Source organism: Procambarus clarkii, chromosome 79 (genome assembly GCF_040958095.1).
Source record: "Procambarus clarkii isolate CNS0578487 chromosome 79, FALCON_Pclarkii_2.0, whole genome shotgun sequence".
NCBI lineage: Eukaryota > Metazoa > Arthropoda > Malacostraca > Decapoda > Cambaridae > Procambarus > Procambarus clarkii.
This window is the reverse complement of record NC_091228.1, coordinates 15,112,144-15,132,096: the sequence shown is the minus strand read 5'-3', so window position 1 is coordinate 15,132,096 and position 19,953 is coordinate 15,112,144.

The window sequence follows — 19,953 nt, the reverse complement described above, 5'->3', positions numbered from 1 at the left end:
ACCCGCTCTAACTTTCTTATAAATAATGGAAGTGCAGGGGTCTATATAGTAATAATCACCAGTTCTAATTACATGAACTATATTAGCTGTTAGTTAATATTAGTTAGTTATACAGTATTAGCTAATAAAGTTCCACTATATTAGCTGTTAGATATACTTCAAACTTTTTACAGGCCAACACTAGCACCAACGCTGCTTTTTCTACCACTGAATAATTGCATTGCGCCTTGTCAAATTTTATAGAGTAATAGTACACTGGATGGTCCACTTGATCATCCCCAGTTTGCATCAACACTGCACCAGCACCCGAGTCAGACGCGTCAAAGTGAATTTTAAACGGTCCTTGGACTAGCGAGCACTGGGGTGGAAACTAAGATCATTTTCAAGTTTTAAAAGCCTCTGCACAGTCTGTTGACCACTTAAATTTAACAGCCTTTCGCAACAAGTCAGTGAGAGGAGTGGCGACACTGGAAAAGTTCTGACAAAAGCTGCGGTAGTACGCACACATACCGATAAACCGTTGCACTTGATTTTTAGACTGGAGCACTGGATACTCCAGAATGTCACTGATTTTATCTTGCCGAGGGAACACTTTTCCTTGGCCCACTTCATAACTGAGGTACGTCACTGTGCCTTGGCCAAAATGGCATTTTTTTTAATTAACAGTTAGATTTGCACTTTTCAAAACGGTGAACAACTGGCGTAACCTAGCTATGTGGTCAGCCCATTTTCTATAAAAAAGTACAATGTCATCTAAATACGCCCAACGATTTGGCACCTTTGCAAGCAGAGAGTTCATTAGCCTCTGGAATGTTGTAGGGGCGTTACGCAATCCGAACAGTAACACTTGATACTCGAAGACACCATTGGGTGTTACGAACGCAGTTAGTTGCTTGGCACGTTCGATGAGAGTATCTAATAGTATCCCCTCGAGAAATCGAATTTTGATACTTTAGTGGCATTCCTGATCTCGTCCATGAAGTCTTCTAGGAGGGGCAGCAGATAGGCATCCACGATGGTCACCTTAGCCACGACTATCGCTGCCGATAGTCAGTGCATAATCGCCAAGAGCCGTCTGGTTTGGGGACCAAAAGGCAGGGCGAGCACCAAGAGCCCTGGCTCGGCCGAATGAGGCCGTGCTGGAGCAGGAAGTCGACTTTGATCCGCACGATGGCTTTCTTTTCTGGACTCATCTGATAGGGTTGAAGACGAATGGGGTGTAGTCCGTCAACTTGACATCACGGTAGATGGCATCAGTCTGGATCAGAACCTTCCCGAACAGACTGAAGAATTCGTCAAGTACCGACAGCACATCTTCATGTTGAGCCATTTGCAAATGGGACAGTCTCTCCACAGCATTCACAGAACTAGAATTATTGAAAATGAGATTAGTTGGGTTCCCCGAACAATTATCCCCTCCCTCACTGGAAAAGGAAACATTGGTTAGAGCGACGGGCCTGGGGCCCTGGAACTTCTTCTGACGGTTCAAGTGTACAAGCATCACCTAGTTACACTTGTCAGAGTGCCTTACTTTGTACATGAAGTCCCCAACCTTTTCTGTCACAATATAGGGGCCTTCGTACTTGTGAGACATATTGTTCCCTAGTAGAGGCTTTAATACCAGGACAGGGACACTAGGCTGAAATACCCTCAACTTAGCCTTAGCATCGCGTCGTTCTTTCATACTTTCTTGGGCCTTCCCAAGATACTTTAGTGCAGCCGCCTTGCAGTCACTGAGTCTCTGGTGGTGTCGCGCAAAGGAAGCCGAACTTTCGGTCAATGTCTCGTTACCTTACAGATTCTCCTGTAACATTTGCAAGGGTCCACGGACCTTATGGCCAAAGACTAACTCAAAAGAAGAAAAACCCAGTGAACTTTGTAACCCCTCTCTTGCAGCAAACAAAACATAAGGTAGGTTCTCATCCCAAAATCTATGTGCATTCCCACACGATGTCTTCATCATCTGCTTTAACGTCTGATGGAACCGCTCAATTACCCCCTGATTCTGTAGACGGTATGGGCTAGAAACCTTATGAGTTATTCCATGGTCCTTACAGAATTGTTAAAAAAGTCAGACTTAAAATTAGTACCATTGTCGGTTTGCATGACCCATGGCAGCCCAAAAGTACACAAAAATTGCAACATACAAGCAACAACAGTCTTTGCTTGGATGTTCCTTACAACAAAAGCCTCAGGGGTAACAGGTCATGATACACATCCAGACTTTAATTTTAGAGAGTGCATTGCAAGGTGCCAACACTCTCGACACTGGAGAGGTAGTACTGGTTGAGGGTGTCACTAGTGATACTCGAGCAGTACCCCTCCGTAAGGTTACCCTGGAATCTGATTTCCACAAGGGTGTTTGTACAGTCGGAGTCACTTCTTACCTACCTTTCCTTAATGTTGATGTAATATTGGGTAATGATTTAGCAGGGGATAAGTTAGGGGACTCCAGACTGCCTAATATGTTGCCTACCCCTAAGGTTTGCCTGGATCTACTCGCTGCAGAGGATAATGTTGTGTACCCTGTGTGTGCAGTGACCAGGTTTATGGGACTTAAATGTAAGGGCAGTCCTGTGGTTTCCAAGGTGGTAAATCCCGAGGACACGAGGAACTTTCCGTGTGGTGAAAGCCAAGTGGACCTCGCTGACACATTCATGGCCCGACACCATGACGTGGCCGAGGACACTTTGGAGAGCCTACCATCACCTCTTACCGAGAGTAGTGAGGAGGTGGAGGAGAACACTGTTGAGCCTCTGCCGATGGCATCTGACCAAGGCCTGGGCGCCTCCTTGAGTGAGTTACAGAAAGCTGACCCCAGTCTTGCAAAATGTCACGATGTAGCTCTCTCTAAGGAGGAGACTGTAGATGCAGCAACCGGGTACTACTACAAGGATCAGATTTTGATGAGAAAATGGAGACCACAGAGCTCTCCCTTGTCAAATGAGTGGGAGGTAATCCACCAGGTTATGTTGCTGACCTGCTATATTTTATTTTATTTTTTATTTTATTTTATTTATATATATACAAGAAGGTACATTGGGTTTGTGAGAATACATTGGATAGTACAGTATATACATTCTTGTAAAGCCACTAGTACGCACAGCGTTTCGGGCAGGTCCTTAATCTAGCAGATAATTTTAAGTAGGTAATTTCAATCAGAATTGATAAATGATAAAGATACATTACAAGAGAAAAATGAGATGAGAGAGATAAGTAGGTATATAAAAGCGTATTGTTATATTAAAGCTCTGATTGATTACTTTGACAGCTTGATTAGTAAATTAAACAAGGTTAATAGACACCATACAGCAGATTGACAGCACATATAAGACAGCAATGATCACAATGGTAAAGATGTTCAGATTGGGTACATAAAGATTGGGAGACTGGGTAGCAAAAGATACAGATAAACAAGATTTATAAACACCATACAACAGATTGGCAGCACATATAAGAAAACAGCAATGATCACAATGGTAAAGATGTACAAATTGGGAACATAAAGGTTGGGAGATTGGGTAGCAATTATATAGAGAGTTTTGGCAGCTGCTTGTGATAATCCTAGGGGGGGGGGGACACCAAGGTATTATTATTACTTATCACAAAATCTGTAAATACTTCTTTTGGCCCAAGCTGAAAAGCGATGTGGCAAAATTTTGTAACTCTTGTATTCCTTGTCAGCTTGTTGGGAAACCAAACCAGACTCCACCTAAAGCTCCTCCGATGCCTATTGTCGTGCCGGAGGAACCATTTTCTCATGTGGTAATGGACTTTGTTGGTCCATTACCTAGAACTAAGTCTGGAAATATTTACCTGATAACTATGATGTGTATCACGACCTGTTACTCTGAGGCTTTTGCTGTAAGGAACATCTGAGAAAAGAATGTTGTTGCTCGTATATTGCAATTTTGTTCTACTTTTGGACTGCCTCGGGTCGTGCAAACTGACAATGGTACTAATTTTAAGTCTGATATTTTTTTAGAAATTCTGTAAGGACCATGGAATAACTCATAAGGTTTCTAGCCCATACCATCCACAGAGTCAGCGGGTAATTGAGTGGTTCCACCAAATCCTGAAGCAGATGCTGAAGGCATCGTGCAAGAATTCCCACACATTCTGGGATGAGAACTGCCTTATGTTTTGTTTGCTGCTCCGGAGGGGGTTCAAAGTTCACTGAGTTGTTCTCCTTTTGAGTTAGTCTTTGGCCATAAGGTTCATAGACCCTTGCAAATGTTACAGGAGAATCTGTTAGGGAATGTAACGTTGACCGAAGGTTCGACTTTCTTTGCGCGACACCACCAGAGACTCAAGGACTGCAAGGCGGCTGCACTAAAGTATTTTGGGAAGGCCCAAGAAAATATGAAAGGACGACACGATGCTAAGGCTAAGTTGTGGGTATTTGAACCTGGTGACCCTGTCCTGGTATTAAAGCCTCGACTAGGGAACAATATGTCTCACAAGTATGAAGGCCCCTATATTGTGACAGAAAAGGTTGGGGACCTCATGTACAAAGTAAGGCACTCTGACAAGCGTAACCAGCTGATGCTTATACACTTGAACCATCTGAAGAAGTTCCAGGGCCCCAGGCCCGTCGCTCTAACCAATTTTTCCTTTTCCAGTGAGGGAGGGGATAATTGTTTGGGGAACCCAACTAATCTCATTTTCAATAATAATAGTTCTGTGAATGCTGTGGAGGAGAGACTGTCCCATTTACAGATGGCTCAACGTGAAGATGTGCAGTCGGTACTTGTCGAATTCTTCAGTCTGTTCGGGAAGGTTCTGATCCAGACTGATGCCATCTACCATAATGTCAAGTTGATGGACTACACCCCCATTCGTCTTCAACCCTATGGGATGAGTCCAGGAAAAAAGGCCATCGTGAAGAACGAAGTCGACTTCCTACTCCAGCACGGCCTCATCCTGCCGAGCCAGGGCTCTTGGTGCTCGCCCTGTCTTTTGGTCCCCAAACCAGACGGCTCCTGGAGATTATGCACCGACTCTCGGCAGCTCAACAAGGTGACCATCGTCGATGCCTATCCGCCATTCCTCCTAGAAGAGTGCATCGATGAGATCGGGAATGCCACCTACATATCGAAATTCGATCTCTTGAGGGGATACTGTCAGATCCCGCTCACCAAACATGGGTATTTGTATTTTTCACGTTCCATTCAAAACTCCCGCGGCTACATGGGGTTCACATCAGCTTCCTCAGGACTCTTGTAAATAGACGCCATCTTTAAAAAAATCGTGGTCCACATTCCCGGGTGTGGGAGCCTCAGTAGTGAGTGAGCAACCAAGGCTGGCGCTCGCAGCATGAGCGCACAGCATTGCTGTTCAGCGTGTGACCACAGCAACGCCTAATAATGTCAATATATATATATAACTTGTATTATTTAGCCATGATAGTATTATAGAAGAGCCTGAGTGTGATAATGACTGGGTACAATGTTCAAATATCAGTGATTCAATGCAGTTCACGATGTTCACAGCGCTAGCCACAGCACCATAGCATTATTTCGTCGATCTAGGAATCTTCAAAGGACTTCTTAGGTTCCTTTTCAAAATAAACGTGTGGTCAATTATTTATTTACAGGAATTAGTGACCAGGATTGTGATAATAGCAGGATTGTGGTTATAATTAGCATTGTGCGTAGTATTGTGGAAGGAGGAATTTTGGTGAGAGAGGGAGGGAGAGAATTGAAGTAGCCTCATTGTGTGTGTGCCAGCCACTCATGTTTTGCTCACCATACTAGCTTAGTGGTTCGCTATGGGCAACACATATGTACATGGGCATATACAGTGTGTGTATATAGTGTAAGAACAGCAACAGGAGAATGTTGAGAGAAACTGTTTTGGTGAGGGAGGTGACGTAATCGTAGTGTCATCTGCTGTGTGATTTTTCATGCAGTGTATGGTGGCAACATTACTGTTTGGACACAATACTGGCTTACTTGCATAGTTCTGGTAAATAAAACATGTAAATAGGTATATATAACATGTGTAAAAAGTGTAATAAGAATAATAACAGTATGGTGGGAGGAGCAATGTTGGCGAGTAAGATGTTGGAGTGAGGGAGACTGGCTGGGTGTGGCTACTCTCACTGGAGGTGTTCTGAATGTGTTGATAGTGAATGTATATAGTATGTGTGACAGTGTATAGTGTGTAAATAGATTGTATATATACATAAATTAGCATGATACATAGTAAATATGTGCAGCATATGTGTACACAAGTGTCATGCACGTAACACAGTGTCATCGGACAGTATGGATGTTTTACTGCCATAATATAGTGTACGTGTTCATTATACATAGGATTAGCACGTAAAAACAAATAAAATGTATTTGGAACTGTGCGCAAAAAATGAACATAAATATATTTGCGGCAACTTGCGCGCCCCGCCCCGGGCGCCCTACTGGCCCCGGGAGCATACGTCACGGGCGAATGGGGAATGATGAACAAATCCACAAGGGCCATGACGAGGATTCGAACCTGCGTCCGGGAGCATCCCCGACACTGCCTTAATCAACTGAGCTACGACAGGGTAAAAGGGTTGAAACTGAAGTTCTGCTGAACTTACTGGATCCCGTAGCCTCTCCGAGGCACAAACCAGGATTTTACACAACCCCCCCTGCACCCGAGCTATGTCAATAGGCCGTTCTCCCTCTTCGCCCTTACATCATCACACACAGAGATCACACTAACGTGATGCATCAAATGAACAAATCCACAAGGGCCGTGACGAGGATTCGAACCTGCGTCTGGATGCATCCCCGACACTGCCTTAATCGACTGAGCTACGACAGGGTAAAAGGGTTGAAACCGAAGTTCTACTGAACTTACTGGATCCCGTAGCCTCTCCGAGGCACAAACCAGGATTTTACACAACCCCCCTCCCCTGCACCCGAGCTATGTCAATAGGCCGTTCTCCCTCTTCCCCCTTACATCATCACACACAGAGATCACACTAACGTGATGCATCAAATGAACAAATCCACAAGCGTCATGACGAGGATTCGAACCTGCATCCCAGACACTGCCTTAATTGATTTGACATAGCTCGGGTGAAGGGAGGGTTGTGTAAAATCCTGGTTTGTGCCTCAGAGAGGCTACAGGACCCAGAAAGTTCAGTAGAACTTTGGTTTCAACCCTTTTACCCTGCCGTAGCTCAGTCGATTAAGGCAGTGTCTGGGATGCTCCTGTACGTAGGTTCGAATCCTCGTCAAGGCCCTTGTGAATTTGTTCATTTGATGGATCACGTTAGTGTGATCTCTGTGTGTGGGGAATGATGACATCACGCGCCAACTTACAGACCCCATAACAGCCAAAGTAAGCAGAATTTCGATTTTTTTTACTTACCCATACTGAGGGAAGGGTTTTTGACACTAAAAAATCAAAAGAATTTTTTCCAGAGAATTTATTTCCTGTGCGCTGGGGGAGGGGGGGGGGGGTTCATATTTGGAGGCAACACAGTTAAGGGGTTAAATGCAAAAAAGTGTCATTTTGGCCAAGGCACAGTGATATACCTCAGTTATGAAGTGGGCCAAGGAAAAGTGTTACCTCGGCAAGATAAAATCAGTGCCATTCTGGAGTATCCATTGCTCCGGTCTAAAAAGGAAGTTCAACGGTTTATCGGTATGTGTGCGTACTTCCACCACTTTTGTCAGAACTTTTCCAGTGTCGCCACTCATCTCACCAACATGTTGCGAAAGGCCGTTAAATTTAAGTGGTTAACAGACTGTGCAGAGGCTTTAAAAACTTGAAATTGATCTTAGCTTCCGCCTCAGTGCTCGCTAGTCCGAGGTTCGACAGACCGTTTAAAATTCACGTTGATGCGTCTGACTCGGGTGCTGGTGCAGTGTTGTTGCAAACTGGGGATGATCAAGTGGACCATCCAGTGTACTATTACTCTGTGAAATTTGACAAGGCACAACACAATTATTCAGTGGTAGAAAAAGAAGCGTTGGTGCTAGTGTTAGCCTGTAAAAAGTTTGAAGTGTATCTCATAGCTAATTTAGTGGAAGTGTACATGGACCAAAACCCACTGGTGTTTATACACCAGATGAAAGAGAAAAATAAACGCATGCTCAGGTGGGCGTTGTACCTATAGGACTTCAATCTTTCCATTATCCACCTACCGGGTTGGCTAAACGTGATAGTTGGTGCGCTGTCCCGGTTACCTGAGTAACATTTATCTGAGTCACATGAAGCCATATACCAACTGTCAAGTTTTAGCTTTTTTTTTTTAAGGTTGTCCTGTGACATTAAATATTCCTTGTCAAATTGATTTATTTCCCTTTTTTTTGTATGTGCTTTTTCTGTCAGAGAATTCCTTTGTGCTTTTTCTTGCAGAGAAATTTTTGTTTTGTTTGATTTTCTTTTATTACATAGGTTTTCCTTTTTATCTTTGTATGCTCTTACAAAAAAATATGACTACTAATCTAGTAGTCACATTTTTTTTCTCTAAAGGGGGGAGGAATGTTACGACCCTGGGTTCTTATTTGGAAACTAGAGGTCAATTTGAGCTCTAAATAATTACTATACATTAATTGATAGGATTGGATCATGTGAGGAGGATATTTAATTAACAATAACATTTACATTCAAGGATCCTGAATTCCTAGGTGCGCCTTTGTTTCCATCTTCTGTAGCGAGTAGATTATCCCAATAATATACTCGCTCCAAACCCATTAGCCTAATGAGAGAAGCAAAGCTCTTCTTAGTACTAATTACAGAACTCAAACCTTTCCCAACTTCCACATAATATTTCTGTCAACCTTCAGAGAACGATGAGGTGTTGCCCGAGCATATAATCAGCAGAGTCGCAAATAATAACTTGTCTACTTTCAAGTGTGGTCTAGAACAGACACTTATAAATAAATAATAATAAAATAAATGTTTATTTAAGTAAGGTACATACATACAAGAAATTTTTACAAAGATTGGTGGACTTATAGATAGAGCTAGTACATACAATGCCTAAAGCCACTATTACGCAAAGCGTTTCGGGCATACATGTGAGATACTGTAACGATGCTCAGTGCGCTCAACTCACACCATTGCTCACCAAAGTATCACCTGCGTACTTCTGTATACTCGACTAAATATATATATTCTCTTAGTGTTTGTGTTTATTGTCACCATACTTTACGTAACAATACAACCGTTACACTTCCTTGCCAGATGTAAGACGAATCTTGGTTCTCACAGAACATTCAGACTCTGAGCTTGTTGATTATTAAATATAATAGTGACCTAGTTATCAGCTATTCTTAGAATTGTTAAAGTAACTAGTAATGAAGGTCGGTGAAGACTTGTAATGATTGTGGCTGCACGATCAGTTAGATTGTCTTCCTGGCAGCATACATAAAAAGAGCTCAGTAGGCTGTGCTCTGCCTTCTCTCTGGGCGGCTGCTGTGGTGTTCACACATTCTCTGTGGGCTCTGTTCTCCTCCTCCTTTTCCTTGCTCCCTATACCCTACCTTACCTTGAGGTGCTTCCGGGGCTTAGCGTCCCCGTGGCCCGGTCGTCGACCAGGCCTCCTGGTTGCTGGACTTATCAACCAGGCAGTTAAACGCGGCTGCTCCCAGCCTGACGTATGAGTCACAGCCTGGTTGATCAGGTATCCACCACCTATGTCCAAGTTAAGTATCTTACCTTATTAATACCGTGCTATTGGTTAGGTGTAGGTGTATGTTTCTTTAGGTGTATGTTTCTTAGGTGTGTGTTTATTTACGTGTATTCTAAGCCAGTGTTTTGGTATCCCAAAGTGTACTCTAGGGTGATAGTGAACCCACGTGTGCTTAAGTCTGTGATACCTACGATACAAGTGCCCTTCAGGAAAGTAGTCTTTACCCTAGTTGCAATTGTAAACCTTGCATCCTGCTTATGTAGACTAAGGTATTTAACGTAAGGTAGAGTGGTAAAGTGATTTATTGTATTTATGTATAAGGGGGGTTATTAGAAAGTTTAATAAATAAGGATATTTTATAAGGATAAAATATAATAAATACAAAATATAAAGATATAAGAATAAATAAGGATATTTTAGGATATAAGGCTGCTGGGGGGGGGGGGGCACCGACTCTCCCTTCGACAACAATAACAAACCATCCCAGCTGAGTGGAGCGTCGTCACCGACTCGAGCGATGCAACAGTTATGTAACCATATGGAGCAATTTAAACGAGCTGCCTCCCCATGTTCCGACTTCAAGCGTTTCGCTGATACTCCATGGCTCAAATTATTGACTCAGATACATGATGACTAAATGTCTATAATCCGAGAGCAGTCGGACTTGATAATGAACCTACAGAGTGAGTGATGCTTTGGCCATGCACAAGATTAACCAAGATCTGTCTGTCAGAGTCGACCACCTCGAACAGGAATTAAGCTCTCTTCAGATCTCGGTTACTAACTTTAAACCAGCAGAAACCTCTACGAAGCAAGAAGAGATGTTACAAAAGTTAGAGAACCATTTTAACTCCCTACAACGGCAACACACTGCAACCCAAGACGAATCAGACCAACTTAAACTCCTTGATTCTGTCATCATCTCATCACATGATTTTCCCCATGAAACTGACAGAGAAGACTGTACTGCCATCGTGATCCAGGAATTGCGTACTAAGATGAATTATTCAATCCAAACAAGTGACATCAAGACAGCTTATAGAGTGGATACGAAATCATCTGGTACAAATAACAGGAAGATTCGTGTGAAATTAGATAGCTGCTGCCGCAAGTCAGACCTTATCACTGCTGCAGTCGCTAGGAAATCCAATGTTTATGTGAACGAATGTCTAACCAGATTCAGACAAAATCTCTTATTTAAACTACGTGGAATTTGCAAACGATCCCCTGCTATTATTAAACATTGTTTTGTTCGAGATGGTAAAATAATAGCTAGGAAAACTGACTCTGGAAAAACTTATGTCATAACCACTGAGGCACACCTCACTTCTTTCCTGGATGACTGTGGGATATCAGCTGAATAACCAGAACAAAATTTGTAGTCTCACATACTACCAAAGTGTACTTAAGCTCTGCCTTTCCTTTCCAAAGGTTTTTTTTATTTTTATTTTTATTTTTTTGTCATCTTTGTTGTTGACATTGCTTGTTTTTTACTCTTAATTATTTGGTCTTAGTTAAACCCCTTGTCACTAAACCTCGGGCTCTTTATTACCCTTTTATATTTAAAGTAACTTGGAATTTGTTTCTTAGTAATCATTTATTGGAATTAATTAATAGTATAATTGTTTATATAAGCATCTACCTCAGTATCATAGTAAAATCTTCCACATAAATATACTCTCACCCTGTTTATGTTTACACTTAGATTTATATTAGAGAAAATTTCTAGATTTACTTAGATTTACATGTCTTTTTTTTTTAATTATCTATTTGAGCTCACTTTGTTTTCTTAAGGTTCATACTCATTATAGGATTTTAATTAACTATTACTAAGCTAATTATCTTTAAGATCATTTTACTTTATGATTATTATTTTTCTTATTATTTTTTATTTTACATTTATATTGTGGGTCTTTACTGATTTTTTTTTTCTTTTATCTAACTTCTGTGTCCTTCCTGGCTATCTATTGGATCTTTATTTTACTTCCAATTTGTTACTATTTTATGTGTATTTGCTTCTATTCTTGTGTTTTGCTATAATTACTTTGTTTTTACAGCAGATTTAGTATTTAACTGTTTCTGTAACTGCTTGTCTTATTGTATCGTGATTCCTCTGCATCTCTATGCACACTGATATTGATCCTGATCAAAATCTTCTGTCTCATATCTACACCAACCAGCACATTGATCATCATTATTGCAAGTATTTCACAGCACACCAGGCAAAAAACAAACTCCAAAATAGCACCTGCTTATCAGTTTACAACCAAAATGTTAGATCACTTGGTAAACATTTTGACAATATAAATGCATTACTCACAGCACTAGGTACTAACTTATCGTTCATTATTTTAGCAGAAACTTGGCTAAATAAAGACTATACCCAACTCTACAACTTAGCTGGTTATAAAGCCATTCATAACTGTAGGCCTAATAAAAAAGGTGGTGGCACAGCTATATATTACCAAGATACATTTATCTGCAACAGTGTCATTAGTGATAGAGATGACTACTGTGAATATACTTTTGCTCAGTTTACAATTAAATCCCTTAAATCCTCCTTGACTATTGGAGCCATCTATAGATTTCCCAATACTAACATAGCTTCATTCTCAGATAACCTAAGGAATCTTATTATAAACAACAATCTCAACGAAAACCACGTCATTCTGGGAGGAGACTTCAATATTGACCTGGGTCAACAAAATTGTCCTCAACTTGACTATTTCCTCAACAGCATGAACTCCTGTATGCTAATCCCCACAATCACCAAACCTACCCGAGTCACTCAAACATCAGCCACTACCTTGGATCACATATGGACTAACATAACAGCTCCCCTTGTATCTGGTATAATCTACGACCGAACAACTGACCACTATCCTACCTTTCTCATAGCGAACATGGACATAATACCACCAAAAAGCAAGAAACGTACATTCAGGTTACACAGTGAATCAGCTTTAGGCAATCTTACAAAAACACTTCACAATATAAACTGGGATTCTGAATTCAATAATACTCAGGAATAAATTCATTAGCTAACCTCTTCCTCTCCAAAACTCTAAGCTTCTACAACCTTCATTGTCTCCTTCTTACAAAGCAAGTAACTGACAAAAGATTAAACAATCCATGGCTCACAAGTGGCATTCTCAACTCAATCAACAAGAAACATGAATATGAAAAGAAACTTAGGATTGGCCTAGTTTCAAAGGAAGTAGTTAAAAGGTACTCATCATTGCTTACCAGTATCATAAGAAAGGCAAAACTTTAATATTATGAGAATAGGTTCAATGAAGCAAAAGGCAACATGAAAAGCACATGGAAAACCATCTCTAGTATCCTAGGAACTAAACAACACTCACATAACCAAATAAAACTCTATAAGGATGGGTATACACCATCAACTGGTTTAGAAATGGCAAATGAATTTAATAGTTTCTTTTCATCAGTTGGTGCTAATCTTGCCAGAAAAATCCCACAGACTCAGACACATATTTACACGTGTCTCTCAGGCAGCTATCCAAACTCTCTTCTCCTTTCACCAGTCAGCCCGGCAGATGTTGTGTCCATCATACATTCTCTAAAAACCAAGGCAGGGAACACCAGTGAAATTCCATCCATTGTATACAAGAGCGCCTCCCATGCCCTTGCGCTACCCATAGCCTTACTGTTCAACAAATCTATAGTGTCACACCTTCCCTGATATCCTTAAAAAAGCAAGAGTAACGCAAGTCCATAAATGAGGCAATCCGGCGGACATAAACAATTATAGACAAATATCAAACCTACCCATTCTATCAAAAATATTTGAAAAAATTATCTACAAACAGCTCTATTCTTACCTCGTAAAACTCGACATACTCAGCCCCTGCCAGTTTGGCTTCCGGTCCCAAAAGAGCACCAACGATGCAATCATGAGTCTATTTGACGTAATCTACTCAGCCCTTGACAAAAATGAGTTTCCGATTGGACTCTTCATTGACCTAAGAAAAGCCTTTGATACTGTTAATCACAACTACCTCTTACTTAAACTCCAGCATTATGGAATCCGAGGCCTTGACCTTGACTACATCCGATCCTATCTTAGTGACAGACACCAATATGTAACCATCAATGATACAACTTCTTCCACTCTACCAATAACCGTTAGAGTGCCACAGGGCAGCATCCTAGGACCTCTTCTATTTCTTATATATATATCAATAATCTGCCTAATGTCTCTAATATTCTTAAATCTATATTGTTTGCTGATGACACTATCCTCATCTATTCAGACCCCAACCCACATACACTAAATATTGTTGTGAATAATGAATTAAAAAAAAGTCCACTTATGGATGTCAACGAACAAACTAACACTAAACATAGAAAAGATTTACTACATCTTATTTGGAAGCAAATCATCGAATGCAATTCAGCTACAGATAGACAACATTAACATCAGTAATAAAAATGATGGAAAGTTTCTTGGCCTATTCCTAGACAAGAGACTCAACTTCAGCACCCACATTCAACACATAACTAAGAAAGTCTCTAAAACAGTTGGTGTACTCTCCAAAATAAGATATTATGTTCCTAATTCTGCTCTCCGCTCACTATATTATGCACTAATCTATCCCTATCTTAATTATCGTATCTGTGCATGGGGGTCTACCTCTGCAAACCACCTTAAGCCCATCATCACCCAGCAAAAATCTGCTATCAGAATAATAACAAACTCTGCTGTCAGACAACACTCAGCTCCGTTGTTTAAATCCCTTTACTTGCTAAATATTAACTCCCTCCACACATTCTCTTGTGTCGACTACATTTACAAAACCCTGTTCTTAAATGCAAATCCTGCTCTGAAACTCTCCCTGGACAGATGTAATAGGACCCATTATCACCACACCAGAAATAAATATCTCTTTGATATCCCCAGGGTCAAACTTAATCTGTGTAAACACTCTATGCAAATTTAGGGACCCAGTCTATGGAACTCACTCCCTAGTGAATTGAAAAGCTATCAAACTTTTGCCTCATTTAAAAACAAAAACAAAAAGTACCTAATTTCATCTTCGTAGTTTCCTACACTGAGCTTTAAATTTGCTCTGTATCTAGTTTTAGCCAATCTCCCAATCTTTATGTACTTAATCCAAACAACTTTATCATTGTGTTCATTGCTGTCTTCTTTTATGTGCTAGCCATATGCTGTATTGTGCCTATTATTTTTGTTAAACTACCATTCAAGCTGTCATTGCAGTCAATTTGAGCTACCTATGTGCTTTAATATACTTACAATTTTCTCTCATCTTTTATTTTTTCTTGCTATGTAACTTTTATCATTTTTATAAATTTTGCAAGTATTTACCTACTTAAAATTTTCTTAGATTAAGGACCTGCCTGAAACGCTGCGCGTACTAGTGGCTTTACAAGAATGTAATTACTATGCAATGTATCCTCACAATCCCAATGTACCTTCTTGCATATATATAAATAAAAAATAAATAAATAAAAGATAAAGCTAGGAGTATCTTTCCATCCTGTTTAGAGTGGAGTATGTGACTACCTTAGACGGCAGACGTTTATTCTAGCCAAACAAGTACTCATTAATGGGAGCATTCTTCCCTGGGGGCCGGGGCCTACCTACTTCTACTATTTTAAGAACTGTGATTTTTACCATTGGCCCTCTCAGTACAACCACCTAACCCCCTTAACATTCTCTGTCTGGATAATTGGCACAATGGTATGTTGAATGTTTCGTTTTGCAGAACATACATGTCCCCCAGCCTACTGCACATTTGGAAGTTACCGGTTTGGGTGAACTAGTTCCAGTAGGCTTGGAGAATTCCACTGCATATACGCCCACACTGCCACTGTTCCACTTTGGTGTTGAATTATATTGTCTAGATTGATTTGGAGTACCTTTGGTACTCTGCGGTTTTTCTATTATTGATTTCTGAAGGTTTACTTGATGGTTTTAATTTGTCATGTGTTCGTAGTTGATGAATTACTGAACGTAAACCCTCATATATTTCATTCATGGATAAGATACTTCTATTGTAATGAGCACTCATTTGTCTCAATATGTCCCTAGATATTTTCTCCTGGACAATTATTTTCAAGACGCTCTCAGCCCCGTTTGAATTGGCTGTCAGGCTGAGGGCCTTGATCATGGATTCTACCTCCAGCTTGAAGACTTGGAGTGAATCAGCTGAAGCCTCCAGTGAGCGTAAATGTAACAGCTCGTGAACTAAATATGATGTTCTTACTTCTGGATCAGCATAATTATCCTTGAGTTGTACTGCCAGGTCATAGCCGTCATTACATAATCTCAGTTGCGATACTACTGTTTTAGCTTCACCTGATAATTGACCTTGTATATAAGAGAATTTACTACTCTTAGGTAAAGATTGTTTTGAATCCACAAGGTCTACGAATTTGTTCCAAAATTCATCCCAATCTTCCTCATCTTTTCCTGAGAAAATTAGTAAATTAATTTGAGGGAGTCGAGCTTCAGCTTGACTCGTATTAGATGCAACTGTTGTTGTTGTTGCCTTGTTTTGGACAATTAATTTGACGAAAGGCTGTAACGTGGCCTGAGTGTGATCTTCATAACTTGCTAGATCAATCATAATGTCGTGTATTTCTGTTTCAGATAAATTAGTATGTTCAGCCACATATGTTGCTATTTAGCATTTGATTTGCTCAAATTTACCTGCAGCTGCTTGATAATAGCTTTCCAGATCAGCATAATCAACTGAGGATTGTTTTGACAAATCCTCACATATCTTGATCTGTCTTGTTAAGTGGCCTTTAGACCTGCAAGTTTTTTTTTTCATTCTTTTTGCAGTATCCATACTGGCTAGTTGGTTAAGCCTTGAGGCTTGTACTTGGGTTACTCATAATGCTGAACATGTACTGATGGAGTAGCCTAGGGTCAAATTATGCAATCACTTGGCTATAATCCTACCTCTTCTAGAGGTTAATATTTAAAATTAATTCATATTATATACATATATAAACATACACACTTATGATTTGAGTGATAAACCAGTGTCACTGGAAGTACCTGTTACGACTATGGGTTCCTTAGTTGGAAACCAGAAGTCAAATTGAGCTCTAAATAATTACTTTACATTAATTCAAAGAATTGAATCATGTGAGAAGGATAGTCAATTACAATAACAATTACATACAGGATCCCTTAAACCTTGGGTCTGCAGTATTCCCGTCATCCTTGCCAAACGTAAGATGAATATTGTTTCTCACAAAGCATTCATACTCCAACCCGTTCTCGCAAATTTAATAAGTCAATATTGACTTATTAAATATGTGCATAGGTGACATACTTAACATAATAGTTTCCCTTGAAAGCTTCATAGAAAACACCGACCTTACCTAACCTTCTTAGTATGTTAAGATAAGCATCTTATTGCTTCGTAATTACAATTATTACCTAACCAATACCTATAATAGGTTAAGTAACAATTGTAATTACGAAGCTATAAGATGCTTATTTTAACATATTAAGTAGGTTAGGTAAGGTAGGTGTTTTCTATGACGCTTTTCAAGGGAAACTATTATGTTTAGTTTGTCACCTATGCACGCAACTAATAAGTCAATATTGACTTATTAAATTTGCGAGAACGGGTTGCATACTCTGAGCTTGTTGTTGATTAAATATATTGAACTAGTTATCAACTATTCTTAGAACTAGTAAAGCAACCAGTATTGTACGTCGGTGAAGATTTGTATTGTTTGGAGCTGCACAAGGGGCCTTGAATTGTAGCCTGGTGGATAGCGTGCAGGACTCGTAATTCTGTGGCGCGGGTTCGATTCCCTCACGAGGCAGAAACAAATGGGCAAAGTTTCTTTCACCCTAAGTGCCCCTGTTACCTAGCAGTAAATAGGTACCTGGGAGTTAGTCAGCTGTCACGGGCTGCTTCCTGGGGTGTGTGTGTGTGGTTTGGAAGAAGAAAAAAAAAAAAAAAAAAAAAAAAATAGTTAGTAAACAGTTGATTGACAGTTGAGAGGCGGGCCGAAAGAGCAAAGTTCAACCCCCGCAAAACACAACTAGTAAACACAATCAGCTAGGTTATCTTCCCGGCAACAACAACTGGGGAAGCTCTGGTACTGGAGGTTCTTGCGCCCTTCTCTGGTCTGGCTGTGGTTGTGGCAACATCTTCCCTGTGTGGCTCTTGTCTTGTTCATAGAAAACGGCACCATCCGTTTGTATATGCTGCGGTTCAGACGCCAGCAGTAGAGAAAAACAACAGAGAGCGTACAGGACGCCCACCAGCCTGAAAAATGCTAGTCATGTATCATCTTAAATATTAAAGTCAGTAACCAAGCAATAGCTTTATATCAACCCTACAACCAAGACTTCCTCAGCAACACACAACACCACACTGGCGACGAGGATGAACTGTGAATGCAGGTATTTGTTCAGCTCAAAACACAAAGAAGCATGCTGTCTCGCCTCTGGAGGAGGAGAAGTCGTGCTGTCTGTGAATGCCCTACCAATGCTGTGTGCTACCCAAGCTATGCGCTGACTGAAGCTGTGTACTGGGGAATCTGCGATATCTGCCGATGCTGTGTACGAAACGACGCTTTGATGCTGTGTATGAAACCCGATGTTTTGTGTACGAAACGACGCTCTGTGATACAAAATTCTTGATGTTCTGAACTGTCTGCTGTGTTGACGGTGCTGAAAACTCATCAAACAACAACATTGCTGACGACTGCTGTGCCAACTGCTGTGCAGCTGTAAGTAGGAACAACAACACATGTACACAAGACTAGGTAAGAGGTCAGTTGCTGCTGTATTGTGTACTGTTGTGAACTTTTGCATTAAAATGCTTGTGTGCTTTACAAAATTAAAGTAATTACAGTGAATTCTTAACTTATACAGTGCAGTAAGTGTTTAGTATTCTGAGGAGCATTCAAGTGATAAGTTTACATTTATACAGTAAAAATGGCAAATATATCTCAGTTTCCTGCATTTGATCCTGACTGTGACCAGACAAACCTGTCAGAGGTGTACCAGATGGCTTAAAAGGTTTGAAAATTTGTTGATAGTTTCAGACATCAAATGTGCTGAAAGAAAGGGTGCCTTTCTACTTCATTATGCAGGTGATAGAGTTTGTGACATCTTTGACACACTGAAAGACACTGGTGGTGCCAAAGATTATGACATTGCCAAAGCCAAATTTACTGAGCACTTCAAACCAAGACAAAATACAGCAATGGAAATTCTGCATTTCAGGAGAGCCAAACAACTCTCTAATGAAACTGTGGATCAATACCACACACGTCTGCAGGGTTTAGCAGCCTATTGTGAGTTTGCTGATGTTGACAAAGAAATCAAACAGCAAATAATTGAAACATGCACATCTACACGTCTCCCCGTCGAAGAGCTCTAGAACTTGTTGATGATGAAAGTTCTCTTACCAAGATACTGGATATGGGTCGTCGAATGGAAGATGCTGCACGTGATGCTCGTGTCATGGAGTACAGTGCCAACAACGGTTCTGCCACTGTTACTAACAGTGATGAGGTACGTAAGGTTCAGGGAGGACACCGTGATCAAAGAAGATATCATGGCAAACCTAACAGCAAATTGAGCTGAGAACCACATCACAAATGGGGTCATGGAACAAGACTCAAGCAGTCACAATGACCCACATCAGAAGGTGTCAACAATAAATGTTACAATTGTGGAGGAGACTACCCACACCAAGATAATGTTTGTCCTGCTCAAGGTAAGAAGTGCTATGAGTGTGGAAAACTGGGTCATTTTGGTGCTATGTGTCGGTCTGCACTAAAGAAACCACAGTCAGTGAATAAAAGCACTGTACGAGGATCAGGTCATAGGTGTCAAGGTGGTAAACACAATATTGCACCTCATGTCCAGAATGTTAATAATGTATAAGACAACATGTCATTACAACCAGTCTCAGATGACAGTGAATGTGAGTACACTTATGGAGTACAAGCAATCACAGAATGGAATGATCTTCCAAACAACCCAGAGACAATGGTATACATTGCTGATATTTGTCTCAAAGTTCTTATTGACACTGGATCAAACATTGACACCATTGCTGAGTGCCACTATGAGAAATTTAAAAAACAGTTCCCAAAGCTTGAGAACTATAATTGTAAAGCCACTGCCTATGCTTCAAAGGTAGCCTTGCCAGTGATTGGAACTTTCACTGCAGAGATTAAGTCAAAGAATGCAATGCTCAATACTACATTCCATGTTGTTAGGCATGCAAAGAGTCTTTACTCAGTTACAAGACTTCAACCAAATTGGGGCTACTTCAGCTTTCTAA